This window comes from Notechis scutatus, chromosome 1 (assembly GCF_049901735.1).
Source record: "Notechis scutatus isolate UNSWTSFEM ecotype Mainland chromosome 1, rNotScu1.2, whole genome shotgun sequence".
Classification (NCBI taxonomy): domain Eukaryota; kingdom Metazoa; phylum Chordata; class Lepidosauria; order Squamata; family Elapidae; genus Notechis; species Notechis scutatus.
In genome coordinates, this window is record NC_142009.1 from 335,870,374 (window position 1) to 335,892,118 (window position 21,745).

Genomic DNA, 21,745 nt, shown 5'->3' on the forward strand with positions numbered 1-21,745 from the left:
TCTATCTGCATCTGCACAGCTTAAAAATCCACTACTGTGCAGAATACAGAAAAAAATGGAACAGCTTGTCCTCGGAAGTTGTGGGAGTGCCATCACTTGAGACCTTCAAGAAGAGATTGGACTGCCATTTGTCAGAAATGGTGTAGGGTCTCCCGCTTGGGTGGAGGGGGGCGTTGGACTAGATGACTTATAAGGTCCCTTCCAATTCTGATGATCTGTTATCTGTTAAATAGGAAAGATGTAGACAGAGACAAAGACCCAAGGGAGGAGTTTGGGAGGCAAGTCAAAAAAATGAATAAGAATTGAAGTACTAAAGCGATCAAGAGATGATGTTTAGAAAGGGAATGATGTTAAATATAAGATCGGCTGTATGGTAGACAGGGCGGTGATCGTGCTGACGGGGTTTGGACGAGTGAACCCAAATGAATCTGAGACTTCGGTCCTCCTCAAAGACCTGGTTTATTGGGTACACCATTTAAGTTCATTTCGATGAACTTAAAACCAGCTCTACTTATTTCCCACGGTTTCAGTATAATTAAATGTTAGACATCCCTCCTCCCATTAGTGTCACAGTCACATTGTCCTATTAGGTGTCCTTGCATCTCCTTGGGAACTAGATCCAGTCTCTGGTAACCACTTGTTGGGATGACTGTCAAGCTTCCAATTTATATGCTCGTAGCAGGCAGAACTCTGAGGCAAGCAAGTTCCTCAAAGAACAAGTTTATTGGAGATAAATTGGCACAGGCTGATAAAAACCGACTCTAAAGGTTCTTGTTAGGAATGTGAGTCACCTAACAGCTATTTGGGATGGAAATATATAAACCAGGATAAACATTTTAATACTGTCTCTTTAAGAGCATGCTAAAAACTGCAATTGGGTGTGGTTACTCAAACGGCCATAAGATGAAGCCAAAAACCTGGATTGTTTTAGTCTTAGTCTCAGAAGAGAGTGTGTCTGAGTGTATCTCTGTTTCCTTCTGTTGGAAAGTATTGCCGTTGCTCAATTTCTTCTAATTATCTGATATTTCTGGATTTAATGTAAGTCTAATACTGAACTGTTTTTGACACTGGACTTTGATATTTGGATTATGCCTAAATTGAAAACTGACTGATTTACTTGTGAATGACTTTGGATTGCTTATTTTGGACTTTGCTTAACGTTTCTGGAAGTAAAAACCTACATTTACTGTACAGTGTATCTGTGTGCTCTGTGTGTATTATTCCAACACTACTCTCTATACGTCTCCCTGTATGCGCTCATTCTCCTAACGGGGAATTACCTCAACAGTTCCCATGGTTTTCACCTAATTAAAAGTAAAAGTTTTCTCCCCTTTCCAAAACACGGTCCAATCAAGGTGCTGTTTGGTTGCTTGGAAACGTCTCTCCTCCTCTCTCTAGCCACCTGTGGGACTGTCCTTGGTTCTCAGGAGAAACTATTTTGTTTTGGCTACAAAAACCCAACTACCTCTATTCCCCTCTCCCTATCCCTCAGTACCATTGTGGCAACACTGAAGCCTCCAAGATGGCCTCGAACAGGCCAGCTTCAGAGTTGACGATGACCTTGGTTCTCACGAGATAGCAGTCTGCTTTGACTAGGCTACATTCCATTCCTCTCCCCCCCCATTCCCCAAACTGTGTGGTACTTGGGAAACAGAAAATGGCTGCGGGAGGCTTGATCCATTTTAAAGTTGACACCTGGTTTTACTTGACCAGAATTGTATTCGGTCAAACCCAACTTCTGTGGGATGCTATCCCCTTGGGTGGAGCTCTTGTATATTGTGCAGAAGATTCATTTACAAAAGTTGTGAGGCACTTACGGGAGTATGATGGTGAGGCTCTGGCTCAAGCAAGGGTTTGGCCCAACCCAAAACTTCCTTTATTACCTGTGCTGAAACAGGCAGAGTCCAAGGCAGCACCCTCCAGACAAATGGTGTTGGTGTTGACTGGGTGAGATTGCCCAGACCAGATCTACTGTGTTTCTCTGAAAATAAGATCGGGTCTTATGGATTTTTGCTCCAAAAGACACATCAGGGCTTATTTTCTGGTTAGGTCTTCTTTTGGGGAAAATACGATACCAAATGCATGTGTCTAGCATGTATCTTAACTGGGACTTATATTATGAGCATCCTGAAAAATCATGCTAGGGTTTATTTTCTGGTTGGGTCTTATTTTTGGGGAAACACGGGTATCATCCAGATTAGACTTGGCGTCCCTGTGTGGTTGCCAAATTACTAAAAGAAAATTCTGGGTCATTCCACGCAGGGTTTCAAGAAGAACAGGACAACTGTTTGAAGTGGAAATAAGGTTTATTCAACAGCGAAGCAGAGAAGTACATTGGCTCAGTGGCTTAAGGATGCTGGAGTTGGTCTCTGCTCCAGTGGTTCGAGCCCTAGCACTGCGTAGCAGGATGAGCTCCCGAACTTGCCTCAGCTTCTGCCCACCTAGCAGCTCAAAAGCATATATACCGTCAATAGACAAATAGGTTACCACTCGGACGGGGATATGAGTTGGTGCTTTGTGCGGGCAGTCAGATTCCTGCCGGCTTTGAACCTTCCCGTTTGCGATGCCCATTTGTGAGGTGGTTATGGGGGCGGGGGAGGGGAAAGGGCTTGGCTAATGCTGCAGGAAAAGCTGCTTGTCTTTCTTTCTGTTGCAAAGCTCGCTCGCTCTCCTGTGGTGCACCTTGGGAGGTGTGTGAGCAAGTACCATAACAGAGCTAGTAGATTTGCAGGCAAAAGTACTACGCTTCAAGTAGCATTGCAGACTCCTGGCTAATGTAACAGCACCCTACACTAATAATAATAGTAACAGCAAAACGGTCAACTCTGAGAGGCACTAGGGGGTGACGTGATATCCGTCTTCCAATATTTGAGGGGCTGCCCCAAAGAAGAGGAGGGTCAACTTGTTTTCCAAAGCACCTGAAGGCAGGACAAGAAGCAAATAAGGATGGAAACTAATCAAGGAGAGAAGCTACCTGGAATTAAGGAGAAACTTTCTAACAGGGAACAATTAATCAGTGGAACAGCTTGCCACCAGAAGTTGTGGGTGCTCCATCAGTTTTCAAGAAGAGACTGGACAGTCACTTGTCTGAAATGGCAGGGGGTCTCTTGCTTGAGCAGGGGGGTTGGACTAGAAGACCTCCAAGGTTCCCTGCAGCTCTATTCTGATTCTGATCCACTCATCGGTCACTTTCTTCAGGACTCTTAATACTTCAAAAAGTCACTAACTGAACGGTTGTAAGTGAAGGACTGCCTATATTGTTGGGTTTTTTGAGCATCTCTTCCCGAGCAGCTATTTCTTCCCTAAAATCAGTATTTCCCTATTTTTTCCCCCCAATCCTGTTCTGGCTCTTCTCCTTTAAATCCAGCTATGTGGACTTCAACTCCCAGAATTCCCCAGGCAGCATGGCCACTGCTGAGATTTCTGGGAGTTGAAATCCAATTCAACTGGAAAGGGTGCCCAAACCGGGAAATCTCGCTGTTCGCGAAGCAGGGTGGAAAGAAAAGGATCCATTCCGAAGGTTTATCAGGGACAAATTTGGGATCGACTAAGTGAGGTTGCCTCTTCGCCTTTGAAATTCTTGGGGAAAGCGCAGACAATTTCCCGCTTGGAAAATAAATGGATCTTGTGCTCCTTGACCCAGGTTAGAAGATTGTCCAGGCGGCAGTCACACGCCCAAGGATTTCCTGCAAGATCCAGGCTGAGATTGGCAGACAGGATGCCGGCCGGAGGATCCAGCCTGGTGAGCTCGTTGGCGGAGAGATCCAACAGCACCAGTTGGTCCAACAGCTGAAATTCCCCAATGGTGATGTCGGTCAGGCTGCAGTTCCTCAGGGAGATCACGCTCAGCCTGGGTCCCCAATGGAAGGATCTCGGGGCAACGCATCGGATTGGGTTGTTTTCCAGGATCAACCTCTCCAAATTTTCTAGGCCGCTGAACATGTCTGGAGAGAGACGACGGAGGCGATTGGAGGAGAGATCTAGAAAGGTCAACTTCTTCAGCTTGGAGAAACAGGAAATGGGGACCTCCTTCAGCTGGTTTTGGTCAAGGCTCAGGATCTTAAGTTCCTTCAGGATTTCGAACCAGGATGCCCGCAGCTCAGCCAGTCGGTTTCCACTGAGGGATAAAAGCGTCAGGTTCGTCGCATTGGTGAAGATCTCTGGGGGTAGATCTTCCAGGAGATTGGTGGACAGATCCAGGGTGTGCAGTTCTGGGAGGTTACGGAAGAGGCCACTGGGAAGGGTCTCCAGCCTGTTGTTGGAGAGGTGAAGTTCTTGGAGGTTTGGGAGATCTTGGAGGGCTTCCACGCCAAGGCTGGAGACCTGGGTGAACTCAACGGAGATCATTTTGGTTCGTACAGGGAAGCCGGCGGGAAATTCATGGAGAGATGGGGAGTTGCAGACAAACTCAGTGATATTTTCTGGAGCAGGGTGGGGCGGGCAATAAGGAACCTGCTGGGTGTAGCTGTTGAAGGACACCACAAGGCAGATGATCAGAAGAGCTGGAACCGAAGACTTCATCCTGTGGAGAAGCAGGGAGAGTGTCAACTTAAAAAAAATAAAATTCCTTTGGTCATTTTAGTTGCCATCAGAAACGGATGGAGGCAGCAGAAGAAGAAGAAGAAGTAGAAGAAGAAGAAGAAGAAGAAGAAGAAGAAGAAGAAGAAGAAGAAGAAGAAGAAGAAGAAGAAGAAGAAGAAGAAGAAGAAGAAGAAGAAGAAGAAGAAGAAGAAGCAGAAGAAGAAGAAGCCATCTTTAATGAATTTCAAAATTTAACTAAGAAAGAAGGAAGAAAGAAAGGAAGGAAAATGAAGGACTTAAGATTTAAAAAAACAAGAAAGAGAAAAATAAGGTGCAAAATCAATATAATGATAGTAAACAAAAGAAAAAAGGAACACAACAGAGAAGGGAAGCCAGTAAGGCAGAGGCTAGGAGAAGGGGGGGTAGAAAGGTCTGGTGGGAGAAGAAAGAAAGGGAAAAGGTGGACAAAAGCCACAAAGTTTTGAAATCAGATGGGAAAAGAGGAATCTTTTTTAGGGACAAAGGGTAAAGTATAATTTCTTTAAAAAAGATTTTGCAAGGTACATAAGATGGTATTGTAGCATTTGTATTAGAAATAGAAAATTAGAATGGTTTAAGAGTTAATAAGAGATTAAAATGTTGAAATGTTTAGTAATGATTGATTTTAAAATTTAATAAAATATTAAAGGGAATTGTTAGGTATAACATTGATACCAAATATGGTTTGGGTGAATAAATATATAAAACTTAGATATCATGGTTTAAGTGCTTATCACTTTAAGCACAATGCTGCAGGCAATTAGCCGATTAAGGGTGCGGTTAGAAGTTACAATATAAGGAAGCATTAGAAGCTGGAAAGCTTACTGCGACTAACTGTGTCTTACTGTGACTAACTGTGATTACTGACTGTGAGTGCCTGTGACTGAACTGTTCTTGTTTGCTACTGTTTGCTGATTTACTGCGTAATTCTACTGTTCCCACTGTTTGAACTTCTTGCTGAATATCCAGCGTTTGTTCCTCTGGAGAGAGGCACCGGAGGAGGAGAAGATATCTTTATCGGCTGATAAAGATATTGCAAGGACTCTTAACTTGGACTATACTAGTGAGTCTTACTGGATGGAAATACTGTGAATGACTTAATGGACTGAATGACAATGCTTTAAACTCTAAATGGACTAAAAACTATTTAAACTACAAACAGTGTTTGTGTTCAGTGTGTGTATACTCTGGGGCCCTTCCACTCTCGTTTGGCTGCCTGGCTTGACTACTGCTGCAATACTCTGCTAGGGGTTAATCCCCAAACACTAACATTGGTTATGGGCCCAGCAGCATAGTCTAACTAACCAGGATATAGCAGAGAGAGTTGGTGTGAGTTGCACATTACTGTAAAAACAAACTGTTTTAATTAGTTTAAAATAGTCAAAATATCTGAAGAGTAATGGCACAAGTAAATTTGTCACAACTGTCCATGATATCCAGGCTGGATGGAACAAACTATGTTTCATGGTCAATGAAATGTAGTTTACTTCTACGTAGAGAAGGTTTGTGGGACATTATAGCAAACCCACCAGATGTGAGTAGCTGGGATCCTGCTGATGATGATGATAACGAAAAGTTACAAGACTTTAAACTAAAGAATGAGCAGGCTTTATGCATCATAGGACTGACTCTCTGTGATCAGCAGCTTGTTCATATTCGTGGAGAAGAAAATGCTGCAAACTGCTGGGAGAACCTCAGGAAGATTTATGTTCGGGACAGTGTAGGAGCACATATAAATCTTACACGGAAGCTTTTGACGCATCTTCAGAGGAATGGAGATATGTTAGTTCATTTAAACTGTATGAAGAGCATTTTTCAAGAATTGCAAGAAAAAGAGCTTATATTTAATGAACTGCAACAAGTCTACATAATATTATCTTCATTAGATCAAAGCTATGATGACTATGTGACTTCGTTAGAGGTATTGCCAAAAGAAAGCCTCTCATTAACCGAGATTACAGGCAGGCTACTAGAAGAAGCCAGAAGAAGGCGTGAGCGTGACGAGCTGAGAGAAGATAAGAAAGAAGAGAAATTATCTTCAAAGCTTGAAAGAAACCAGCAAAGCAAATTACAGCACCCGGAAGAAGAGAATTTATCTTCGACGGCATACACAATTAAAAAGTGTTTTAATTGTGGAGGCAGAGGACATTTGGCAAGATTCTGCAAAAAGAGAAAAAGCCAGAATATAAAAAAGCCAAAGAAAGCATTTGAACTAGCCACGTTTAGCAACTCTGATGTGAAGAATGATATATGGGTGGTTGACAGTGGCGCATCCCACTGCATCACAAGAGATAAGACAAAATTTATAAAAATGTCTACAAGCTCTCAACATATATCTCTTGCTAACAGCTGGAATCTTAAAGCGAAAGGTGAAGGTTTTGCACATTGTCCGTGCATAAACCAGGATATAAAAATGTTGTATGTACCGCAACTAAAGTTTAATTTGCTTTCAGTAAGGGTATTAGATAAATTAGGTTATGTAATTACTTTTAAGGATAATAATTGCATAATTGAAAAAGATAACAAAATGGTAACTGCAGCTTTAAATGGAACATTATATGTCTTAGATAATAGTAAGAAAGGGGAGGCACAAACTGTATTTAATAATATTAAGCCTCATAATGAATGTATCCATTTATTGCATAGGCGTTTGGGGCATGTAAATTTTAAAATGCTAAAACGTACAGTTGAGTTATCTGAAGGAATAAGGTTAAAACCTTGTGATAAATATTTGCGTTGTAATGTTTGCTGTGAAGATAAGAGCAAAGTATTGCCTGCAAATAGGCTAAATGGTTTCAAAACAAAAGAACCTTTAGAAGTGGTATTTGCAGACATCATAGGTCCAAAGAAACCCATTATGGGGGTGCTAGATATATACTGAGCATTATGGACCATTATTCTAGATATGGGTTTTGCTATTTAATGAAAAGCAAAACTGAAACATATCAACATTTTTTCAATTGGATTAAGTTTGCTGAAAGAAAGTCTAAACGACAACTGATAACCCTGGTGACAGATAATGGCATGGAATTTATTAATAACAAATTCCAGAACAGACTTAAGGTAGCTGGAATAGAGCATAAGAAGTCTGCTCCATACAGGCCAGAACATAACGCTTTTATTGAAAGAAGAGGCCAAACACTACAGGCAATGGTTAGAACAATGTTAAATGATTCTGAGTTACCTGATTCTTTGTGGGGGGAGGCTACAATGTGTGCTAATAACATATTGAACAACGTTGTTAATACAACAACAGGTGAAATACCATTTACCAGGTGGCATGGCAGGAAACCTGACCTAAGTTACCTGCACACATTTGGTGCACCAGCATGGGTGCATATTCCTGCACAACTCAGAAAAAAAGGGCAACATAGAGCTAAAAGATTTTTCTTCGTTGGTTATCAGGCAAACCATAGGGCATATAGATTTTGGGAGAAAGGCACATCTAAAGTGTTATGTAGTGCTAGGGCCCAATTTCTAGAACATGAAGGATGGGAGAAATTAGAACAGGATGCCAATAAAGAGGTAATTATTGAATCCTATAGAAATCCCATTAGTTATCCCTGTAACTTTAAAAATAAAGTAAAGAGACAAATACAGGATGAAATAGTGCCCATAAAGGAAGAAACAGATTCAATAGCTGAACAGGATGAGGAAGATGAACAGGTAGTAGTTCAACAAAGTCCTCCTGTAAGCCCTGTAATTCCCAGAAGAACTACACGTATATCTAGACCGCCTGATAGGTACCAGGCTAACACAGTGTGCCAGATTAATCAAGTTCCTAATTCTGTTGAAGAAATTAAAAAGTATCCTACTAAGGAAAAAGAAAGATGGTATGCAGCAATGAATAAGGAACTGAATTCATTAAGAGATATGAAAGTGTATGATAATGCCAAATTACCTGTAGGTAAGAAATCCATTGGCTGCAAATGGATTTTTAAGGTAAAAACAGACAAAGATGGTAATTTAATCCATAAGGCAAGGTTAGTAGCCCAAGGTTTTAGGCAGAATGCTAATGACTATGATGAGGTGTTTGCACCTAGTCTTAAGGCAGCAACCTTGAGGGCAGCTTTAGTGTGGGCAGCTAGTAAAAACTATATAGTTAACCATCTAGATGTGGAAACTGCTTACTTGCACGCCCCATTAAAACATACTATTTACATGAAAAAACCTGTTGGTATTAAAAGTGAAAATAAGAATAATAATGATTGTTGGTTGTTAAAGAAAAGCCTCTATGGTCTTAAACAATCAGGCTATGAATGGAACCAGTATATTGTAAAGGAACTAGACAATATAGGATTTAAAGCTGGTTTAGCCGATCCATGTTTGTTTAAGAGGGAGACAAATGGGAAAGTATCATTATTATTACTATTCACAGATGACATTGCATTGATAACTGAAACTAATGATGAAGCAAATAAAATAATAGCATCATTAGGAAAGAGAATAAAGATCAAGCAATTAGGGGAGATAAAGAAGTATCTCGGTTTGAATATAAAAAAAACACGGAAAGGTTTTAAGATATCTCAGGAAGATAAGATAAGCAAATTGCTAAAAGATTACAAGATGGAGCTTTGTAAGCCAGCTAAGACTCCAATGAGTCAGGAGTTTAGCAACACTGATGAACAAAGCCCGGAGTTTGATAAGGTGATTTATCAATCTTTAATTGGTAGTTTGAATTATATTAGTAATTGGTCTAGACCAGATATTTCGTACTGCGTGAATCAGTTGGCTAGATTCAATTCTGCACCATGTGAAAGACACTGGATTGCAGCTAAGAGGATATTAAGATATCTTAAAAAGACAATGAATTATTCATTGTATTTAGAACCAAAGGGTGATCTAATCCTGAGTGCTTATGCAGATGCTAACTTTGCATCAGAAAGAGACACTAGAAAGTCGACTTCAGGAACAGCCATAATGCTGGGTAAGACGTTAATAGGCTGGAAGTCAATAAGACAACAGCATATAAGTTTGTCTACTATGGAGGCAGAATTCTCCTGTTTATCACTGTTATGTACAGAATTAATAATGTATAAACAAATGTTGATTGATATAGGTATAACTGTGGATTATCCTATAATTATACATGAAGATAATCAGGCAGCAATTCAAATGGCCACAAATATTGCAGTAAAAACAAGGAGCAAGCATACAGATCTAAGATACCTAAACGTGAGACAATCTGTAAGAAATAAGATGATTCAGCTAGAGTACTGTATGTCGGAGGACAATTTAGCTGATAATTTTACTAAAGCCCAAGGTGCCAGTAAGCACCAGGAGAGTTGTGAAAAATATGGGGTTAGATTGTAAAGGTATTATATATTTATTTCACCCAAAAGGGGAGTATGTTAGGTATAACATTGATACCAAATATGGTTTGGGTGAATAAATATATAAAACTTAGATATCATGGTTTAAGTGCTTATCACTTTAAGCACAATGCTGCAGGCAATTAGCCGATTAAGGGTGCGGTTAGAAGTTACAATATAAGGAAGCATTAGAAGCTGGAAAGCTTACTGCGACTAACTGTGTCTTACTGTGACTAACTGTGATTACTGACTGTGAGTGCCTGTGACTGAACTGTTCTTGTTTGCTACTGTTTGCTGATTTACTGCGTAATTCTACTGTTCTACTGTTTGAACTTCTTGCTGAATATCCAGCGTTTGTTCCTCTGGAGAGAGGCACCTGGAGGAGGAAGATATCTTTATCGGCTGATAAAGATATTGCAAGGACTCTTAACTTGGACTATACTAGTGAGTCTTACTGGATGGAAATACTGTGAATGACTTAATGGACTGAATGACAATGCTTTAAACTCTAAATGGATTAAAAACTATTTAAACTACAAACAGTGTTTGTGTTCAGTGTGTGTATACTCTGGGGCCCTTCCACTCTCGTTTGGCTGCCTGGCTTGACTACTGCTGCAATACTCTGCTAGGGGTTAATCCCCAAACACTAACAGGAATGTTTAGAATATTGAGTTTTAATTAAAGAGTTTAATATGACTATGGTATTGATGTTATTATAAAATTATTATTGTAGCATTTGTCTTTGGAAAAGGCAATGGGAATGTTATAAGATTCAATATTTAGATCTATTATTTAACTATGTATTTAATCATTTTGGATTTATTATTTTTCTTTTATTAAAAAAAAAATTAGTAGACAGAATGTACCAAGCAGAATCAGATTGGGTATTAGGTGTTATTTTAAATGTTAATCTAATTAATTTAGGGGGAAGATAGAAAGGCATCATACTCTGATTAGTGATTTCAGGAGAAACTCTTTTTTTTATTATAAGGAATGAGACAAAGGGATAATAAAGAATGGACAAAAGATACAAATATAATGACTCAAATTAAGATGGATTAAATAAGATAGAATTAAGAAGAGTGAAATGTGTGGAGAAGCTAATATAGAAGACATAGAATGGTAAATAAAATAGGTAATGACATGTAAGATGAGCATGAATATAATTGAAGTCCATGTAGAGAGAGGTACCTGGGGCCAAGTTACTTTCCTAAAAGATTTTTTATATGTTTGTGTGTTGTGTGTTTATGTTTTTGGGAGAATTAATAAAACCTTGCAGAAATATAGAATGAGAATAATGGTAACCAAGTCAGAAAGAAATAGATGAAATAATAATAGTGAAATTGAATAAGAGTAAAGAGAACTAAAGAGAAACTGGATAAGAGGTAGTTGTATGCTCATATGGAAATGGTTTAAAATAGAATTATATTGTATAAAATAAGGTTTTGTTTGACTTGTAAAATTTATAATGGAAAAAGGTTCAAGTATGTAATGGTTAATGATGATTTGTTTTTCTTTAAAATTAATAAAAATTTGTTTAAAAAGAAAAAAGAAAGAAACGGAGTGGAGGAAAGCAGTGTATTCCTCAAGTGCCTTAGATAATCACCTTGGGAGCTTTTTTTAAAAAATTTTTTAAACTATTACCATCTGGCAGACGGTGCCGGATAATAAAAACAAGAACAAATAGGCTGAAAAACAGCTTCTATCCCAGGACAGCAGCTCTGCTGAATTCTACTGTATATAGTGCACTATTAATGCAATCTCAGGAGTTTTCAATTCCATGGTATAGTATGGGAAGGATGTGGTGTTTGGGTTTATTTTCATGGTCATAATGTACATGGAAGATGATATTTAATTTCATTGTATGAGGTGCAATTGACAATAAACTAAACCTAACCTAACCTAACGTAACCTAACCCTAACGTAACGTAACATAGCTTGGCTTGGCTTGGCTTGACTTGACTTGACTTGACTTGACTTGACTTGACTTGACTTTTGACTTGACTTGACTTGACTTGACTTGACTTAATTTAATTTAATTTAATTTAATAAGGGCCAGTTTTCTCTCTCTCATGGGCTGTGAAAATGCAGCTGAGAGAGAGACAGCAGGAAGTGCCTCACCCTACCCATCAGTTTGGGTGAGGAAACTTGGAGTCCAAAGCAGGAACTTGGATGGAGAAAATACCTCGGGACAAGGCTGTACTTCTGTGGGGCGTAAAGGGCCTTTTCAATCGTGCAAGTCTCTCTTATTGTAACTGTGAGATAAAGGCGGGGTGTCCTCAGTCTTGCTTTCCTGGTCTGGACCGCCTTGGAGGGCTTTCCTCCTTGCCACTTTCCTCCAAGCCCCTCTCTCCCCCTCCTCTCCTTCTGCCTCCCTCTTCCAGGTGCAGAACTGAGATTTCTTTCTGTTCTGTTTCGCCCTTGTCCACCTCTTGCAAAATCCAGTGAAAAGCTCTCCTAAAATAGCTGCTTCCCCTCCTGACTTTAAGGTTATCTGCAAACTTGATAAAGGGAAGAAGGAGGTCAGCGTAGGTTGCGGCTGGGGAAGTGTTAACTAACTCCTCCCTTTCTGTTTCTTCATTTCTTTCTTTCTCCATTTCTTTCTTTTCTTTTTCTTTTCTTTCTCTCCCTCTCTCTCTGACTCTCTTTTTCTTTCTTCCTTTTTTTCTTTCTCTTTCTTTCTCTCTCTCTCTTTTCTTTCTTTCCTTTTTTCCTCCCTCCCTCCTTCCCTTCCCACCCTTGTTTTCTCTCTCTTTCTCTCTCTCCTAAAGATCTTTTTCCAAATGGAAACTGGACTTTCTTGTTTTTTTTTTAATCTTGGAAAACATTTTCCTTCTCACCCAAGAAGTTTCTTCAGAATGGAACCGAAGAAGCTTCTTAGATGAGAAGCAAAATGTTCTTAAAGAAACAAAATTCAAGGAATTCCAGTTGCCTTTAAAAAAAAAATAAAAGCACCTTTGGGACAACTATGACCTGGATGACAGAGAATCTCCATAGACTGACTGACTGACTTTCTTTCTTTCTTTCTTTCTTTCTTTCTTTCTTTCTTTCTTTCTTTCTTTCTTTCTTTCTTTCTTTCTTTCTTTCTTTCTTTCTTTTCTTTCTCCCTTTCTCCTTCCCTCCATCTTTTCTTCCTTCTTTCCTTCCTTCTCCCTTCCCTTCCCCTTCCTTCTTTCTTTCTTTCTCTATCTCCTCCTTTCTTTCTCTTTCTTTCCCTCCCTCTTTTCTTTCCTTCTTTCCTTCCTTCTCTCCCTCCCTGCTTTCTTTCTTTCTCTTTTTTCCCCTTTCTTTCTCCCTCCCTCTCTCTTTTCCTTCCTTCTCCCTTTCCTTCCCCTTCCCCTTCTCCCTCCTCCCTCCCTTTTATTTCTTTCTCTGATTCTTCATTAGAGAACCTCAAAGACTAGAAATTTCGCAGAAGCAGACTGAAAACTGCCTTTGGCAGACAGGATCCCACCCCCCCTTGCTATGATTCGCACCCTCCCCTTTGCCATTTTCCCTTTCTTTCCAAATGAACCAACACTCAGATTGTGCAAAAATAAATAAATAAAAATCCAACCCTAAGTGTACCACGGCCTCTGCACTTACCTGGAACTCTGTCCAAACCTCAACCCTGCCAGCCTTTTGGACGCTGTGTTCAGCAGGAAATCTCTTATCCTGTATACCAAAAGCAGGAAGGTTCTGCTCTCAAATACCTTCCCGGAAACAATACCCAAAAAAATTTCCCCTGCCTTGATTGCATCACGTTGAGAAACAAACTTGGCTAAACTTGGTTCAAAGGCCCCCCAGATGTTGAAAATCTGTTTCCCTGCCCCCCAAAAGAGAGAGAACATTTGCCTGAATTTTGGGTTGAGAAATATTTCCCTTATGTTTTTTTGGGGAAAAGCGGCCTGGAACAAGGGGAAAAAGAAAAAAAACACCAAGGCTGGGGCTTTAGTCAGGTTTCCACATCTCCCTTGAAAGAAAAAAGAAAAAAATAATCTAGAATAGAGTAGAAGAACAGAGTTGGAAGGGACCTTGGAGGTCTTCTAGTCCAACCCCCTGCTTAGGCAGGGAATTCATTGAAGAGATGCATAGTTTCTCATTCCTGCCCCCCCAAAAAAGATCCATGAGTGGGTGTCATTTCCAGTATTTTCAGGAAAACAGGAAGTGATGAAACGGGGCTAGTTTTTGGCCTGCGGAAGCCTGCAGAAGCCTTCCTGAAGCCTTTGGGAGGCACAAAAAGGCCTCAAACCTGCTGAAAATCAGCCAAGAGGCGCAGTGCAGGTAAGGTGGTAGATAGGTGGGTGGGGATTGTATGCGCATGCCTAGGGGCCATGGGGGTGTGTGCGCATTGCCTTCTGGGTGCTGACACACAAGTGCGAGCGTGCAAGCGCGCACACAATTCTTTTTCCACAGGTGCCCAAAAAGGTTAGCCACCACCCCTGTAGGCTGTACTGAGTTCAAGGTTTGATTGAGCCTTGCTGGATGATGATGTAATGAAAAGGGCTTTGGGCAATTCCTATTCTAGCTCTACCTGGAGATCTTTGTTATGTAAAATACTCTGGACCAGGCCTTCATGGCCCACCCATTAACAAAGGTGGGGTTGAGCTTCTGCTTCTGAGGTGTGTTTCTGCTTCTGGATTTCTACTCTTTTTAGGGGAAATATTCTGCCTTTTTAAATATTTCCTAGGATATTTCATTTTTTTCTAGGAGAGGGGTGGGTGCTAACTTCCTACACTATCACGTGTGTTGAGGTAATTCCCCGTTAGGAGAATGAGCGCATACAGGGAGACGTATAGAGAGTAGAGTTGGAATAATACACACAGAGCACACAGATACACTGTACAGTAAATGTAGGTATTTACTTCCAGAAAGGTTTAAGCAAAGTCCAAAATAAGCAGTCCAAAAGTCATTCACAGGTAAATCTGTCAGTTTTTTCAATCCAGGGATAATCCAAATATCAAAGTCCAGTGTCAAAAACAGTTCAGTATCAGAGTTATATTAAATCCAGGAATATCAGTCAATTAGAAGAAATGGAGGAACGGCAATATTTTCCAACAGAAGGAAACAGAGATACACTCAGACACACTCTCTTCTGAGACTAAGACTAAAACAATCCAGGTTTCTGGCTCCATCTTATGGCCCTTTGAAAAACCACACCCAATTGCAGTTTTTGCAATCTCTTAAAGACATAGTATGAAAATGTTTATCCTGGTTTATATATGTCTAACCCAAATACCTGTTAGGTGACTTATATTCCTAACAACGTGCAAGTTATACAGATTCAATACAAGAATGAAGACATTCAGGTTACATCAAAAAGGATTACTTGTATCAACACCCACCCTTCTCCTTCCACTGAAGAATGGCAGATACACGGATCTGATACACGTGAGACGTACAAACTGAATTATTCAATACTCACAAGACAGGAACGGGTCTGGTTCACCATTCAAAGGTTTATGAAAGAAAATAAGCATTTGCAAACGGGCCTTCGAGTCCCTTCCCAAGTGGAGTTGGGTCCAAGAAGAGCAAGCTTCCATATTCAAACAATACATTTTATACCCCTACACACAACACGCCATGCCTAAGAAGCCCTCCCCACACACCCCTTATTCTCCATATTCTAAACCACAAGTTTGAGGGTGAGCATGACATTGTTTTCTGTGTTTCAGTGTCTTATCTCGGTTTTGGGCTTCACCTTGGGAGGATATTCCCTGGTTGCTTAGCCCTGGCAGATCTTCCCGTTCTCCAAGGAGATTGTATCATGGACTTGCAGCCGAACACATTTTAGGTTATAGGGTGGGGGTTTATGCAGAGAAAGAGAAAAAGAGGAAGCTAACAGAAGAGCATCAGAAAGAGCAAAAGAGAATCTTCTATTTTATTTATTTATTTATTTATTTGATTTGTCAATTGTTTACAAGATAATAAGTATAAGTATATACATAGTTATGAATACATGAAATGGGTACATATAAGAAAAATAAAAAGAAACAATAGGACAGGGACGGTAGGCACGTTGGTGCGCTTATGCACGCCCCCAACAGACCTCTTAGGAAAGGGGTGAGGTCAATAGTAGACAGTCTAAGGTTAAAGTTTTTGGGTTTTGGGGAAGAAACCACAGAGTCAGGTAGAGTATTCCGGGCATTGACCACTCTGTTGCTGAAGTCGTATTTCCTGCAATCAAGTTTGGTGCGGTTAACCTTGAGTTTGTATCTATTGTGTGCTCTTGTGTTGTTATGGTTGTTATTCTAGTCTAACTATATACATTCCATTATAAAACAGTAACTTATAATTCTGTTTCTCTCAGTCAGGAGGTCTCAAAAAAGGGATTGCATGAGCCTCTGTAGCTTTGATCACTAAATGAAAGGCTGTAAGTCGAGGACTTAACCTGCATTTGAAAGGAAATCAAAATAAGTCACTTGGAAATTTCTCCCCTGCTTCATCTGATTTTAAGCCAGAGTCGGCCACCAGGAGGCGCTGTTGCTGAGCCCTCAAAAGAAGCGGCATCCACTAGGGGGCTCATCAGGAGAAATAAGGTTTGCATAACACAGGAAAAAGATAAAACTCTACATTTCATCACACTGCACAAAGTGAAATTGCCCAATACCAGACCTTTTGAGTTTGGGGGTGCATTTTTCTTGGCTTTCAGTGGTTTTGATTGACAACTGGGGTGTGTGTGATGATAGTTTTTGTCAGGGATGTGCAGGTGTGCAAAATGACAGGACCATCTAACACATCATTGGTACTTTATTATGAAAGAGTGTTTCTCAACTTGGCCGCTTGAAACATGGGTGGACTTCAAATCCCAGAAGGCCCCAGGGCAGCTGTGGGAAGTTGACAGCCGTCCATTGCTGACTGAGGAATTGTGGGAATTGAAGTTTACCCATGCTGGCTTGGGAATTCTGGGAGTTGAAGTTTACTCATGCTGGCTACGAATTCTGGGAGTTGAAGTTTCATGGTGGCTTGGGGTTCTGGGAACTGAAGTCCAATCATTTGAAAACATGCCGGCCTAGGAATTCTGGGAGTTGAAGTTTCATGGTGGCTGGGGATTCTGGGAACTGAAGTCCAATCATCTGAAAACATGCCGCCTAAGAATTCTGGGAGTTGAAGTTTCATGGTGGCTTGGGATTCTGGGAATGAAGTCCAATCATTTGAAAACATGCCGGCCTAGGAATTCTGGGAGTTGAAGTTTCATGGTGGCTGGGAGATTCTGGGAACTGAAGTCCAATCATCTGAAAGTATGCCGGCTTGATAATTCTAGGAATTGGGGCATTCTGGTAGCTGAAGCCCAATCCTCTTAAAGCACACCAGCTGAGCAGGTTGGAGAAAGATCCATCTGGAAGGTTTAGCAGGGACAAAGTTGGGATCTCTTCAGCGAAGTTGCCCCTTTCCCCTTCAAACTTTTGGGGAAAGCGCAGACCACGTCTTCCTTGGAGAACAAATCCACGTTGCCTTCCTGGGCCCAGTTGAAGAGAGCCTGCAGGCGGCAGTCACATGCCCATGGGTTGCCGGAGAGATCAAGAGTGAACTCGGAAGACACGTTGACCAAGGGAGCCTCCAGGGAGGTGATCTCGTTGGCGGAGAGATCCAGCCGCTCCAGGTTCTTCAAGGACCGAAAGAGCCCAGGTGGAACGTGGGTCAGGCAGTTGTTTCTCAGGGAGAGGATCCACAACGTGGGAGTCCCACGAAAGGTGCCGGGGGCGATAGATGCGACCGGGTTGTTTTTCAGAGTTAAAACCGTTAGAAACGTGAGGCCTCGGAACATCTCCGGAGAGAGGCAACGGAGGAGGTTGGAGGAAAGGTCCAGGGACATCAACAGGGTCAGTTTACGGAAGCAATCAGGCGGGATCTCCTTCAGCTGATTGTGATCAAGGCGCAGGATCTTGAGTTCCTCCAGGGTTTCGAACCAGGAATGGGCGCAGCTCAGTCAGCTGGTTTGAACCGAGGGATAAGTAGGCCAGGCTACCGACGGGCGCGAAGAGATCTGCAGGTAGATCTTCCAGGAGATTTCCAGAGAGGTCCAGGGAGTGCAGTGCTGGGAGGTTACGGAAGAGGCCGCTTGGAAGGGTCTTCAGCTGGTTGCCGAGCAGATAAAGCCCCTGGACCTCTGGGAGACCCTGCAGGGCCTCCGCACCCAGGTTGGAGATCTGGGTGGACTGAACGGTGATTGTCTTGGTTTCACTGGGGAAGCCGGAGGGAAATTCGCGGAGCGACGAAGAGTTGCAGACAAAACTAGAGTTGCTTTCTGGACCCGGATATTGGGGCAGGCAGGGAGGAACCTGCTGGGTGTAGCTGTTCAGCGACATCACAAGGCAGGCGATCAGAAGAGGTGGAGCTGGAGGCCTCATCCTATGGAGAAGCCGGGAGAGAAAAAGAGAGGTGGCAACATCTTAAGTTTCCCTTCTGTTCTGACCTAGGCTTCACCAAAACCACGAAGCAGACTCCTCGTCCCGACAAAACCCCTTTTTAATAAGCTAATGGGAATTCCTCTCATTCACTTTCCAGCAAAGTCCCAGAAAACAGTCTTTCAAGAGTGATTTACAACTACAGACCTTTATCAGGCTTGGAGAGTTGCCAGGCCGATGCTTCCAAATGCCACTCTGTAGAAGACAATACTTGGCAAGGAGTCACGAACGAATCTTCACCCTAATTGAATGAACTAATGGTCTCCTGCAAACCCCACTCCCCTTTCGCTCCTCTTTATTCCCTATGGGAGGGCCAATTCACCATTCCCCTGTGCCTTTACTCCCGAGTCGACCCTTGTTCCTTAACTGTTCCCTTCTTCTGGCAGCTCTGTGCATGTGCACACTGGGAACAGGCTCCAGCTGTTCTTCTGCCCCACTGATCTCCTACTCCAAAGGCAGCTGATAACTTTCTGACGGCCCTGGCCCCCATCTCTGCCTCTGACACAGAGCCCTCATCAGAGCCTTCCCCGGACCCCAGGACTGGCCCAGGTTCCTCCCCAACCTCCTCACTGTCTACCACCAGCTCTGCTGGCTGCTGCAGGGCCACAACACTTTTCTCACATGTCCCAGGCAGGAACCCTCTCCCCCTCCTCTGTTTCTGCCTTCCATTCCCAGATGTGGAATGGATTTTTTCTTCTGTTCAATTCCACCGTCATCAACCTATTGCTCAATTGGGGTTGAGAGCTCTCCAGAAATACCTGCAGTGCCTCCCGGCTGTGTTATTTCCAAATTTGATAAGGGGCTTGGAATAGAAGGTGGTCAGATTGGGTTGAGGCTGTCGACTGGAAGTGCTATTCAACTATTTTCTTTCTCTTTCTCCTTCCTTCCCTTCTTCTCTTTTTCCTTCCTTCCTTCCTTCCTTCCTTCCTTCCTTCCTTCCTTCCTTCCTTCCTTCCTTCCTTCCTTCCTGCCTCACTCCTTTCCTTTCCCTTGACCTCCCTCTGTTTCTTTTCTTTCTTTCCTTCCTCTCTCCCTTCCTTTCCCTTGCTCTCCCTCTGTTTCTTCTTCTTTCTTTCCTTCCTCTCTCCCTTCCTTTCCCTTGCTCTCCCTCTGTTTCCTCTTCTTTCCTTCTTTCCTCTCTCCCTTCCTTTCCCTTGCTCTCCCTCTGTTTCTTCTTCTTTCCTTCCTTCCTCTCTCCCTTCCTTTCCCTTGACCTCCCTCTGTTTCTTCTTCTTTCTCTCCTTCCTCTCTCCCTTCCTTTCCCTTGCTCTTTTTTTATTCCTTTCTCCCTTTCTTTCTCCCCACTCCCTCCTACCCTTACCTCCATACTTCTACTTTTCCTTCCTTCCTTCCTTCCTTCCTTCCTTCCTTCCTTCCTTCCTTCCTTCCTTCCTTCCTTCCTTCCTTCCTTTCTTCCCACCTTGCCTTCCTCTTCCTTGCCTCCTCCATTTTTAAACCCCCAAGAACTCCCCACCCTGTAAGGCCCGCTAGCCATGATTCCTAGTTTGCCTCTTCTTGCCATTTCTTTCTTCCAAAATGTAAAAATTATTTAGGGTCCAACATTTCTGTTCCTCGGTAAGAAAATCTTAAGGACTAGAAATCTGGAAAAAGGGGAATCAAACTGATGTGACCTTTTGCAGCTTCCATGACTTTGATTACCACACCTTCCTTCCTTCCTTCCTTCCTTCCTTCCTTCCTTCCTTCCTTCCTTCCTTACTTACTTACTTACTTACTTACTTACTTACTTTTACTTACTTTTTCTTTCTCCATCTTCCTCCCTTCCCTCCCTTCCTCCCTCTCTCCCTTTCTTTGTTTCTTTCTTTCTTTCTTTCCTTCCCTCTTTTTCCTTTTTTCTCCATCTCCCTCCCTTCCCTCCCTCTCTCTCTCTCTCTTTCTTTCTTTCTTTCTTTCTGTCTGTCTGTCTGTCTGTCTGTCTGTCTCTTTCTTTTTTTCTCCATCTCCCTCCCTTCCTCCCCCTCTCTCTCTCTTTCTTTCTTTCTTTCTTTCTTTCTTTCTTTCTTTCTTTCTTTCTTTCTTTCTTTCTTTCTTTCTTTCTTTCTTTCTTTCTTTCTTTCCATCTCTTTCTTTTTCCTTTTTTCTCCATCTCCCTCCCTTCCTCCCTCTCTCCCTTTCTTCCTTCCTTCCCTCCCTCCCTCTCTCCCTTTCTTTCCTTCTGTCCCTTTCTTTTTCCTTCTTTATCCATCTTTCTCCCTTCCCTCCCTCTATCCCTTTCTTTCCTTCCTTCCTTCTGTCTCTTTCTTTTTCCTTCTTTCTCCATCTTCCTCTCTTCCCTCCTATTCTCCCTCCCTCTCTCCCTTTCTTTCTTTCTTTCTTTCTTTCTTTTTCTTTCTTTCTCCATCTTCCTCCCTTCCCTCCTTCCCTTCCTCTCTCCCTCCCTCTCTTTCTTTCTTTCTTTCTTTCTTTCTTTCTTTCTTTCTTTCTTTCTTTCTTTCTTTCTTTCTTTCTTTCTTTCTTTCTTTCTTCTTTTTCTTTTTCTTTTTCTTTTTCTTTCTTTCTCCATCTTCCTTCCTTCCTTCCTTCCTTCCTTCCTTCCTTCCTTCCCTTCCTTCCTTCCTTCCTTCCTTCCTTCCTTCCTTCCTTCCTTCCTTCCACTCAGTTTGTGCAAGTAAGCAAAAGAGTGTGCACTTACCTGTAGCTTTCTCCAAACGGAATGTCTGCCAGCCTCCCTCTTTCTCAAATGCTGGGAACATCAGGAACTCTCCTATATACCTGCACTGGGGGTGGGGTGGGGGGTGAATTTGCTGTCCTCAAGCATTAGTAAAAATTTCCCTCGTCCTCATTGCATCATGGGGAGAACAAACAAACAAAAAAGATTCAGTGCATAACTGAACCTCTGTTCAAGAGCAAAGACAAATGTTGACACTCCCCTTTACCTGAAGTGTTTTTTTTTGGCAAAAAGAACATTTCTCTTTTGTTTTTTTGGAAAAGAAACAATTTCCTCATCTCTTTTGAAACACTGCCTAAAACAAGGAGGGGGAAAAAACACACACCTAGGTCTCAGGTTGCTCCCATTTCCACATGACGCTCAAAAAAGCATCTCAAGAAGAAATGGGAAAAGTGCAGAGAAGATCAAAGGCCTGGAAACAACAACATACGAAGAATGGTTGCAGGATTTGGGTTTGGCTAGTCTAAAGAAAAGGACTGAGGGGGACTGGATAGCAATATTCTAGTATTTGAGGGCTGCCACAAATAGGAGGGGATCAAATCATTCTCCAAAACACCAGAAGGCAGGACAAGAAACAATGGATGGTACATATTAAGAGATCAAAAATGGGACTGGATAAAAGGAAAGATATTTTTGAAGAGAAGATAGGGGCTTGGGCAGATCCTCCAGAGTGTGGCAGTAAAAGGTAGTAGAGATGGAAGAAATATTTGGGTTAAATATAGAGTGGTACTAATACCACTCTATAAAGCCTTAGTAAGACCACACCTAGAGTACTGCATCCAGTTTTGGTCACCACATTA

The 21,745-nt window shown here is 41.9% G+C and overlaps 2 pseudogenes across 2 annotated transcripts; both read right to left on the bottom strand.

Moving 5' to 3' along the window:
* Nucleotides 1–2,287: 2,287 nt before the first annotated feature.
* LOC148133561 (phospholipase A2 inhibitor beta pseudogene) lies at nucleotides 2,288–13,562 on the bottom strand (annotated as a pseudogene). The gene is made up of 2 exons (XR_015746809.1): nucleotides 13,458–13,562; nucleotides 2,288–4,522 (listed from the first exon to the last, which is right to left on the bottom strand). The product of XR_015746809.1 is annotated as a phospholipase A2 inhibitor beta pseudogene (transcript).
* Nucleotides 13,563–17,001: 3,439 nt separating this feature from the next.
* LOC148133562 (phospholipase A2 inhibitor beta pseudogene) lies at nucleotides 17,002–21,000 on the bottom strand (annotated as a pseudogene). The gene is made up of 2 exons (XR_015746803.1): nucleotides 20,910–21,000; nucleotides 17,002–18,203 (listed from the first exon to the last, which is right to left on the bottom strand). The product of XR_015746803.1 is annotated as a phospholipase A2 inhibitor beta pseudogene (transcript).
* Nucleotides 21,001–21,745: the final 745 nt, after the last annotated feature.